Raw genomic sequence first — 11,929 nt, 5'->3', positions numbered from 1 at the left:
TTTGACAACTTCAATCTTTTCTTCATCTATCATGATGCCACTTATTGGTCCAGTTGTGAGGATTTTTGTTTTCTTTATGTTGAAGTACAATCCATACTGCAGACTGTAGTCTATGAGTCTTCCTCCAATCTTGATGTTATGTTCTTCATATAGTCCAGCTTCTTAGATTACTTGCTGAGCATACAGATTGAATAAGCATGGTGAAAAGATACAACCTTGATGTACAACCCTTCCTGATTTTAAACCATGCAGTATCCCCTTGTTCTGCTCAAACAATAGCCTCCTTGTCTATGTGCAGGTTCTTTATGAGTACAGTTAAGTGTTCTGGAATTCCCATTCTTCTCAATATTATCCACCATTTGTTATGATCCACACAATTGAATGCCTTTACATAGTCAATAAAACACAAGTCAACCTCTTTCTAGTATTCTTTGTTTTGAGCCAGGGTCCATCTGACATTAGCTATGATATCCCTTACTCCACGTCCTCTTCTGAATCCAGCTTGGATTTCTGGGCATTCTCTGTCAATATACTGCTGCAACCACTCTTGAATTATCTTCAACAACATTTTACTTGCGTGTGATATTAATGGTACTGTTCGATAATTTCCTCATTCTGTGGGATCACCTTTCTTTGGAATCAGTACAAATATGGATTTCTTCCAGTCATTTGGCCAGGTAGCTGTCTTCCAGATCTCTTGGCATAGCCAAGTGAGTGCCTCCAGCACAGCATCTATTCATTGAAATATCTCAATGGGTATTCCATCAATTCCTCCAGCCTTGTTTATTGCCTATTCCTTCAGTGCAGCTTTGACTTCTTCCTTCAGTCTCATTGGTTCTTGATCATATGCCAGCTCCTGAAATGGATGAACATCTACCAGTTCTTTTTGGTATAGTGATTCTGTGTATTCCATCCATCTTCTTTTGATGTTTCCTGTATCATTCAACATATTGCCCATGGAATCTTTCAATATTGCAAATTGAGGCTTAATTTTTTTCCTGTTTTTTCAGCTTGAGAAATGCTGAGCTTGTTCTTTGTTTTTGGTTTTCTAACTCCAGGTCTTCACACATTTCATTACAATAATTGACTTTGTCTTCTCAAGCTGCTCTTTGAAATCATCTGTTCAGCTTTTATCCAGTTGGTTCTTCCATCTGCTTTAGGTACTCTCCATTCAAGGGCAAGTTTCAGAGTCTCTTCTGACATCGATTTTGGTCTTCCTTTCCTGTCTTTTTAATGACCTCTTGCTTTCTTCGTGGGTGATGTTCTTGATGTTATCCCACAGTTCCTCTGGTTTTCAGTGCATCAAATCTATTCTTTAGATGATTTCTAAATTCAGAAGGGATATAATCAAGGTCATATTTTGGCTTTCGTGGACTTCTTCTAATTGTCTTTAGCTTCAACTTGAATTTGCATATGAGCAGTTGATGGTTTGTTCCACAGTCAGCTCCTGGCCTTGTTTTGAGGGAAGATAGTGAGCTTCACCATTGCCTCTTGCCACAGATGTAGTTAATCTGGATCCTATGTACTCCATCTTGTGAAGTCCATGTGTATAGCCACTGTTTGTTTTGTTGAAAAAGGTATTTGCAATAAATACATCATTGGTCATGCAAAATTCTATCATGCTATCTCCAGCATAATTTCTATCACCAAGGCCATATTTTCCAACTACTGCTGAGTCTTCTTTGTTTCCAACTTTTGCATTCCAATCACCAATGATAATTAACACATCTTGGTTCCATGTTCAATCAATTTTAGACTGCAGAAGTTGGTAAAAATCTTAATTTCCTTATCTTTGGCTTTGGTGGTGTGTCCATAAATTTGAATAATAGTAGTATTAACTGGTCTTCCTCATAGGTGTATGGATATTATCCTATCACTGAAAGCATAGTACTTCGGGATAGATCTTGATACATTCTTTGTGATGATGAATGCCATGCTATTCCTCTTTAATTTGTCATTCCTGGCATAGTAAATCATATGATCATCTGATTCAAAATGGGCCAAAACCAGTCCATTTCACCTCACTAATGCCTAGGATATCGATCTTTATGTGTTCCATTTCATTTTTGACAATTTCCAATTTTCCTAGATTCGTATTTCATACATTCCATGTTCCGATTATTAATGGATGTTTGCAGCTGTTTCTTCTCATCTTGAGATGTGCCACATCAGCAAATGGGGGTCCCAAAAACTTTCATCTACCCACATCATTAAGGTCAGCTCTACTCTGAGGAGGCAGGTCTTCTCCAGTTGTATTTTGAGTGCCTTCCAACCTGAGGGGCTCATCTTCTGGTACTATATTGCACAATATTTCAGGGCTATTCATAAAAATTTCCAGTAATATATCAGTGTTTCACTGCTATTCATAAGGTTTTCATTGAACATTTCTTTGAGAAATGATGGTCTCTTCCTTCTTCTGAGTCTGTCTTAGTCTGGAGGCTCTGCTGAAACCTGTTCACCATGGGTATCCCTGCTGGCATTTGAAACACTGGTGGCATACAGTCCAGCCTCACAGCAACACTCAAGCCACCACAGTAGGGCAAACTGACAGACAAGTTTGTGTCCCCTAGCTGTTCTAAACTGCTCTGCTCATTTCCTGGACTCCTTCACCCTGTTCACTTACCCAGCTTGCCCCCAGGCAAACACCTGCCCTTTGCTGGTCCCAGGGTTGGCTGAAAACCCGATGGAACTGTTCTATTCTCCACACATGGGGTTGCAATGAATCAGAGTTGACTTGATGGCAACCAACAACAAAAACTCCCCTAGTTCTGCCCTCTGGAGCTAAATGACAGTGTTTCAAATATTTCATGACAGTGCTATCAAAAGTCTTCTAAAGCATCTGTTTTTCAGGCCAAGCATCTTCAGTTTCTTCAAGGGTTGCATCTGGATTGTGGCTTCCAGAATCCTCAGTCCTGGCTACCTGCCTCTGGTCTTGTTCCAGTTCAGAGAAGCAGCATGGTATACTAGAGAAAAAACACCAGGCCTGTAGTCAGAGGGCTTGTGTTTGAGTTCTGGGACCTTCACTTCCTGAAAGTCTATTATCCTCTCTGAGCCTCAGTTTTCTTACCTATAATATGGGTATAATGTCAAATTATAGGATTATTGTGAGATTCAGTGAGATAATAAATGAAGACTCTTTGGGAAGTTCTAGAGCACAATAAAAATAAACATTAATGCTTGGGTATTATTTCTCAAAGTTGTAATACAGACACACCCCAAGTTGCGGCCAACACTCCTGAAGTGATCTGTTTAAAGGAAGGATTTTCTCTCTTATTTTGGTTTCCAGGCTTCTCTCAATGTAACTTAAATGGTATGAATTTACTGGCAGGCCTATTGATTTCTTGATCTTTATTGAGCTGGCAGTCAACTGAACTACAGTCTCTCCATTTTCTTTAGGTTTTTTAATTGTCTTAGACAAGGTCATACATAACAACACACATCACCTTACTGAAAAGAGCTGCTGTCAGCCCATACAAAGGGCCTCCTATACTGAATTAGATTGGTCCATTCTTTCCCCAACTTGGACTCAAGGTATTTTTTTTTATGTGAGAGGAAGAAAAGTACAGAGATTAGCCTTTCTTATCGATAGTCAATAGTCACATGAAAGTCATATACATCCAGTCTGCATATTCCTCAATATCTTTCTATGAATCTTCAATCCAAGAACTAATCTAAAATTTTCTTGAAGTTATCCTCTTTGATGTCCTGTACTATCTCTTCTGGATTAAAGAAAATCCATTAGTTCCCTACCCTCTGTGAGGTAGTATGTTCTTTCACTCAATCTAGATTTGTATCTTACACATTTCATGGTATATCCACTACCAACACACCAAGATTTGTTAAACAGATCCACCAAATGGCACCAAGTTGTTACTTCTTTAACTATTGTTCTAAAAGTCAACTATATTTAAAAGTTAGCAATGAAGTTTTAGGAAGTACATATGTTTAGCTGCTTTAATAATAGGGTGTTTTAACAATAAGAAGCAAAGCATGTTATTAACTTTTGCTAAATAAACTCTATATCCTGCAGCCTTGTGCCAGAGTCCACCACCCAATGACCATGTGGTGTCAGTTACCTTGAAGTGCCAGCCAAGGACAGAGAAAAAAGTAAAGAACCTCATGAGAATGAGCATTGGAAATCAAAACATTCACATATTGAGAGGATCACTTATCCTGTCACACACTAAATTCACATAATTTTTCAAATATATACCTTCTCTCAAACAAAAATTCTCTCCCATCTAATCTACTCTCTTATGCAAATGTATATTTTCTCCCATACACATATTTACTGTCTCCCACACACATATCTATTCTCTCCCATACACAGATGTACTCTCTCTTACACATATATGTCCAGATATGTAATTATACTCTTATGCAAAAAAGAATACTAACCTCACAAATGCTTTATTGTCATAGATGAAAGGGTGATAACATTTTGCTGGTGTGTAATAATACCATTGGAAGGAAGGTTGGGTAATGTACTTCCATAGTAATACCACGTTGGAAACCCAAGGAGGGGTCGCTATGAGTCAGATCTGACTCCACGGCAGTGAGTTTGGTTTGGTTTAATAATAACATACAACCTCAGTAAGGCAAAGAATAGAATTTTACCTCATAAGACTTCCAAGAGAAAAGAGGGTGATGATTAACACCATGCTCTGGTTAACAGTTCCGTTGGTGTAAGTCCCCAAGCTATATTGAACCAAGCCTTCAGATTCCTTTCTCTCTCCCCTGCCCAGCTCTTAATCCTATGCCTTTCATAAAGCAAACACCCAATAAACATGTGCTGACCAAATGGCCTAATGTGGACATGGAAGTATTAGACATATGAGTCCTGCACTGCATGGCACTGCATGGGAGGAAAAAAAAAAATGTTAAGAGGGAGGGGGTGAGCTTTGAAAATTCTCCTGTAAAATCATCTCTTACTGCAGATCATATGAGTTATTTTTTCTTTGATGTATTTTTCCTTGCCTGTATTTTTTTTAATCATGCCATTAGAATTTTGTTACTCATTTAGGTAGTGACTTAAAGAGATTACCCTTTCTGAATTGCTAGCATTCCAAAGAGTGATGGGTTTGAAACCAAAAAGTACTCCTATGCAAAAAAAAAAAAAAAAAAAGTCAGTTTTGGTTGCTCACCCAAAAAGCAGAACAGGGCAAGCCACTTGCCCCTAGTTAGCTATGATCCTACTGTGTGAAGTGGAGATCTGTGGTGGTCTGCAATCTGCCTTTGCTCAAGGTCTGAGACTTGATTTTTTTTTTTAATTTTCCATTTTCCATTGCATAATTATCTGATTATAAATTCCTAGGGATCTCAAGGAAGAAAACAGCAGGTCTGTTTGAAGTTAAAGAAGATAAATGAGTATAGGCCAGGGGAACAAGAGCCATTTCCTACTGAAGACTCAGCTAGCCTGTGTCATAAGGCACCAGCCTGATTGTAGGAGACAGCTAGCTTTATACTAAAATTGGACACATCTGGAAATCATTTCACAGTGCACTTGGCCTCTTCCCTGTGGCCACACCTCATTACCTTGCCTTCTATAAACCACAAACTCACATTTGTGGCCAAAGGGGATGATTCCCCTGACCTAGCATATCCCTGACACTGGCTTCACTTGCAGTTGGCTTGTCACCAAATGTACAAACAAGTGTCAAACCTATAGAAGGAACAGGTTTAAGGGAGAGACACAAGTTAATCACCACAGTCATTATCCCTTCGTGTGCCCTTGGTCAAATACAGTATGACAATAGAAACATTGCTTCACGCTGAATCCCTCTACACTGTTCAGCAGCTCCCTCAGTGGTCTGTTTTGGGACTATCTTTAAGTAGTGATCAGAGAGTGGTCACTGGTTGAGTTGACCAGAGATTGACCTCAAAGTTCTCAAGTCTAAAACCTGAGATGAGGATTTTAAGTGATGCTTCTGCTTTCCCTCCCCATCATATACAGGGAATTTGGACTGTCATTTTTGTTAGGCCCAAGAGCCAACCATCTGATTTATAAAAATTGCATCCATTGGGCTCCTGACACACATCCTGGCAGTCAAGTCTACTAAGATTTTTAGAAAACAAATCATTGAAAGCAATCAAGCAAAATAAACAAAACCAAAAGGACCAGCCTCTTCTCCAGCTGACTGGGTGTTTCCTAGGCCTACCTCCAGGTTCTCTCTTCCACTAGGGCCTGGCTCTGAGCCCAGGCCCAGCTGAATCCCTGCTGGCAGACTGTCCATGTCCCAAGCTACTTCTGACTTGAAAGGCATTGCTTCTCTCTACTCTAAACCACCTTATTGTAAAAGAAAGAAAATCAAGGATTATCAATTTTCCCAAATCCAATTAGCACAGTGTTCTAAACATCACTAATTGGACAAGCCCAGGAGAGAAAAGTTTTTCTTCAGCAGGAAACCACTTTGGCAGTTAAGTGGAAGAACACTGGTGTCATGGTTGCAAGACAATGTGAATGAGTCTTGTGGATGAAGCAAAAGCGAAAGGTCCTACTTCATTTGTAATTGGGCTCAGTTGTGGTTCTGGCTCACGAAGGTTTTGCCTGTCATAGTGGTGGGACTCTGACATTAGAAGATTTGGAAGATTGTTATGATCAAGGCAATTACCTGGTTTCTGACTTTCCTTTGGGAAAGGTAAAGGAGTAAGGAGATGTACCAGAAATGAAGCATTTGACTGCCAAGCACAGAAGCCATTCATATAATTTTAAACAAAGGCAAATTTATCCTAAATTTTCAGATTAAATGCAATCCAAGGAGAAGGTGGCCAACCAAGTCTGGAACCAGGACCTTTCTAAAAGCCACTGCAGCAAGAGTGCCCAGACCTTCATGATAGTGTCTGCCTATTGATACTACTCTACTTCCTGACTGCCCCCCTCTTCATTTCTTGTGGGAATCTGACTGACTTCTGGTAAGTCATTGTATTGGTTTCTTCTTGGTCAGCTGTGATGCAAGTGGGAGGGGAAGCATGGTAGGACAGCCCTTGGCTGGGTTAAGGTAACGTAAATCCTCTTAGAAGAGAGAGTGGGGGCAGAAGAATGATGGGCAAATCTGTTGCAGAAAATGCTCCTGTTTCACCCCCTCAAGAGTTTTATTTACATTGCATAATATGAATAGATAGGTACCCTGGTAAAGGGAATCCTTCTTAACCTGGTCACCAAGACAGACTGAAGGAAGAGCAGGTACCTTCAGGTCAATTCATAGAACATTTGGGAAAGGTGGAATGGGTATTAGAGGGAAAGGGCAAGAAGACATGCACATTGCAGACAAATTAAATATCTTCAAAGAGCAGAATCCTCCACCCTTCTCATACTCTGTCTCAACTGTGTTCTCACCCAGTAAATGGTTGATTGGTGAGAGGTCAGTGCATCTACATAGACTCATTCCAATTTATCAGAGAGGCAAGGAGGGCAAAGCAGTAGTGACTGGTTGACACACTATTATGCAATCATCTGGAAATCCAATTTGTGGAACCAGTAGCCATCTGTTCCATGGGTAATGTGCCAAGGTACCTGCCAACAACAGAACGAGCTTTCTGCTGTTGGGTAACTGATTGTATCTATGGGATCAACACTGCATGAGACTCAACTCATAGAATATGATCTTCCTCTAAATTACTACTCCTGCTTGTTGTTTGTTTTTTCCTCTGAGAGTCACTACATGTGTTATAGTTTCTGACACATCTAGGGAAGGATGGAGAGACCAGGGTATCCCTGTACACCCTAAAACATGGTAAGAAAGCAGTTGTAAGAGGCAAGCATGCTCCTGGAGCTAGGCAAGCAATTATGGCTCTGCTCCGGTCCATTTTTCCCTCCTGGGAAGCAGCATGATGTTGGAAAAGTTGGTCAGGTTCCAGAAGCCTTTTTAATTGGTATTTGCTTTCATAACTTTTGAAACAAAAAATTCTTTAAAGACATCTTGTTTAGAAAATAGAGGGAAAGGAATATGAAACAGGAAAGAAATCTTCATCTTCATCCATGTCACTGCAGATGACATGGTGGCCTACAGTTGTCTCACTTAAAGTTTAAATGAGAAGTTCCTCCACTGTACCTGGTTCTCTAGGAGCAGTGAAGGGTCTTGCAGCAGAGCTACTATTCAAGGGGGCTCGCAACAGGCGGTCATTCAGTTTGACCCAGAGTGAAAGACACAGGAATATTTGAGAAGAATGAATGGACTTTACTGAGATATCTCTATTATCCACAGGAACAGAGGTTTCTGGTAGTATGCATAAGACCACAAAAACAAAATATTATACCCAATAGTCAGTTCTGGAATAGATTTTATGAGTTTTGTTTTGTTTTGTTTTGTTTAAGAAGTGGTTATAGAGTACTTTCCTGATTGCATTTTGCTTAGTTCAATAGGAAAACTAAGTCACATAGCACACATCAACATAATGTCACTGAACAGTTAGAAAAATGCTTATGTATTATTTCCATACAGGTACAATAGACATAAAAACAAAAGAAAACCTAAGAGCATGTTGTTGTTGTTATGTGCCGTCCAGTCAGCCCCGACTCATAGCAACCCCTCCTTGGGTTTCCGAGGCAGTATCACTACGGAAGTAGATTGCCCCATCTTCCTTCTGAGGAGTGGCTGGTGGGTTTGAACTGCCAGCCTTCTGATTAGCAGTCAAGTGTCTTAGGCACTATGCTACCAGAGTTCCCCCTAAGAGCATAGATAATAATAAAATATGATGAAGTAGTTAGGAAATAATGAGTTTTGAGTATGTATTACCTTGGTTTAAAATATAATTTATTTGAATGTGATTGTGTATCATTTCAATTTCAGTAATGGTTCTGTTTAATAACTGACTCACAAAATTCCTGAACATTTAACAAGCTTTTCACTAGCTTGAGAAAGCTGGCCCCAACACACAACTACATCTATCAGAACTGATGCTGAAGGAAGGGGACAGACACTGGAGGGCCATCAGTTTTGGTGGGAACTTGCTGTTGTTAGGTGCCATCAAGTCAGTTCTAACACGTAGTGATCCTATGCAGAACAGAATAAAACATTGCCCAGTCTTGTGCATTCCTCACAATCTTTGCTATCTTTGAACTTATTGTGGCAGCCACTGTGTCTATCTATCTTGTTGAGGGTATGACTCTTTTTTTCTGACCCTCTACTTTACCAAGCATGATATCCTACTCCAGAGACATGTTATCCCTCCTGATAACATGTCCAAAATGTGTGAGGCAAAGTCTCACCATCTTGGCTTCTAAGGAGCATTCTGGCTGTATTTCTTCCAAGATAGATCTACTTATTCTTCTGGTAGTCCATGGGATATTCAGTATCCTTTGCCAACACCATAATTCAAAGGCATCAATTCTTTGTCTTCTTTATTCATTGTCCTACTTTTGCATGGATATGAGGTGATTGAAAATACCATGGCTTGGGTCAGATGCACCTTAGTCCTCAAATGACATTTTTGCTTTATAACACTTTAAAGAAGTCTTCTGCAGCAGATTTGCCCAACGTAATCCATCCTTTGATTTCTTGGCAGCTGCTTCCATAGTCATTGATTGTGGATCTAAATGAAAGGAAAGTCATGACAACTTCAATTGTTTCTCAATTTTTCATAATGTTGTGAGGGGTTTTGATTTCTTTATGTTGAGGTATAACCCATATACTGAAGGCTTTGCTCTTCATCAGTAAGTGCTTCAAGTCCTATCAAAGTCCTTGTCAGTCACTGTCAGAGGAGCTAAAAAGTAGTGACAGAAATATAAAAATAGGACTATCAAGCTAATGCTGTTTTTTTCAATGTCAGGAACTAAATTCCCCTGGCAAAGTAGGAGCAGGTGATATGGCACAAGTCTCCTAGGACAATGCCCAAATGACTAATTTTCTCACCTTTTAGATTTAAAATCTCTAAAGCTTTCTGGATCAGAGATGACTATGCATTTTGGTTACCTAGTGCCACTCTAAAAGAAATATACCACAAATGGGATGGCCTTAACAACAGGAGTTTGTTCTCTTATAGTTTGGAGGCTCTAAGTCCAAGTATAAAGTGCTAGGCTCTAGGGGCTGGGTGAAAACCCCTAGAACTTGGGCTTTAGCTGTGCCTCCTGCTCCCAACCCACTGAAACTAGAGGCAACTCTTCATTCAGGCAGCTGGCTGCTGAGGCTGACAAACCCAAGGTCCACAAGTGAAATGGCACAGTCCAGGTATTACCAAACCACACAACGGGCCATTGACCCAAGTGCATTAAAAGTCCCAAGATTGAGATTCGGCTACATGGAAAGTTCAAGTGTGCCAAAAAACTAGAGACCTTTCTCAAAACTGCCTCTTATATACTGGAAGCATAACCCATCTCTAAAGCAGCTACTCAGTTGTTCCTGTAGATTCCACCATGGAATTGATTGCCAATCCCAGCATGGGAAGCAACTACATCCAGCTGTCCAGTCACTCAATCAGGCCCAGCCAAGTAGGCACACAACTTTAACTACCACAATTCAACCCCTTGTCAACATGGCAGGTATACAGATCTTCATTGGGTGGCATCTGTACAAATTTTCTTCACTGGGTAGCTCCAGTTCCCTAGTTCCTCTGAGTGATGACCTCACCCACTTGGCCTGGTGGGCCTTGTTGCTCTACCTCTTGGGCATGGTGGCCTTGCCCCTCACTCTTGGGCAGTGGCTATGGCTCCATCCCATTGGCCCACATGAACAAGCAGCTCCACTCTCCAGAAGCAAGTTAGTGAAGGTCTGGCTCTTTGCAACCTAGGGGGCTATGGTGGTTCTACCCCCAAAGGCCATGGTCCTACCCTTGAGGCTGTGGCAGTTCAGCTTCCAGTTTCCTTGGTCTCTCTGCTTCTGCCAATTAATGCCTAAGGGCAACCTACTCCCCCAGGAATCTTCCTGCCCAAAGGACACTTAGCTTTCTTGATCCATGGGCTGTGCAACCTGCTACTCCATCTCATGCCAGTCTCTTATCCCAGTTAATTCCCAAAGGCAATCCGCTTGGCCAGGAAGCTGCCTACCCAATGGTATCCAGCCTTCTCTTCCATGGGTTGGTAAGGCTGTCGCTGTCTCATGCCAGTCTCTCAGCTCTGCTACTGCCGTCTCTCACGCTGGTCTCTTGGCTCTGCTAATGCTGTCTCTCATGCCACATACTGGGTCTCTCTGCTGGGGTCTCAGGTCAAGGACACACTCCACTCCTGTTTCCCCATTTTAGATATATGTCAGACGAGCACCCCACTCTCTCAGTACCATATTCAAGTCCATAATTCAAGTGTGGCATTCTGTTGCCCCTTCTGCTTTGCTTGGGTCTGGCTTTGGCCTCTTCACTCATCACTGTCCAACCCCAGCTTCTGTGAAAACTTAGGTGGCCAAGTCCCTAAATCTGATGTTACTTTCATTTCCACACATTCACCTTTGTTAGGTTCTGGTGAAGGAATCTGCTTTAGATCTTGGTTCAAAAGTCATATATTTCAAGCATTGTTTTATGTGGTGAAATTCTACTTTAAGTTGGCATTTATCTAAGTCATTTTTCTAAGAGAGTAAAGTCTGGTACAAAAAAAGCAGAGTTAGCTGATTCTCATTTGATGATGGTTGCTAGGAAACCATTCTATGGTAAATTAGAATCACAGAAGATCTGACTTCCCCATCCTGTGAACTCCTACAGAATTAATGTCAGCACAATTCATTCAGTGATGAATAAGTACTATCCACTGATATCTTTTCTCTCTTATTGTTAAACTGTTATTTAAATAATTAACTTTTATTGACATTTTACATCTCAGCTTCCTACTTAGTCTTTAAACTCTCAGAGCATCACTCCCTCTGCATATACACCTTTGAATCCTCACTTCCAAGTACATAGTCACAGGGTTTAACCAACACACATTGATTGTATTTAAAAGGAGGTGGTCACATGGGAGAAATGGCTCCTGATAGAAAAAAAAAAAAAATCACCTTGGCCTAAGTGG

The sequence above is a fragment of the Orycteropus afer genome, unplaced genomic scaffold, assembly GCF_000298275.1.
Source record: "Orycteropus afer afer isolate SDZICR_OR568_19922 unplaced genomic scaffold, OryAfe1.0 scaffold00088, whole genome shotgun sequence".
NCBI classification, from domain to species: Eukaryota; Metazoa; Chordata; class Mammalia; order Tubulidentata; family Orycteropodidae; genus Orycteropus; species Orycteropus afer.
Note: the sequence above shows the minus strand (reverse complement) of the source record.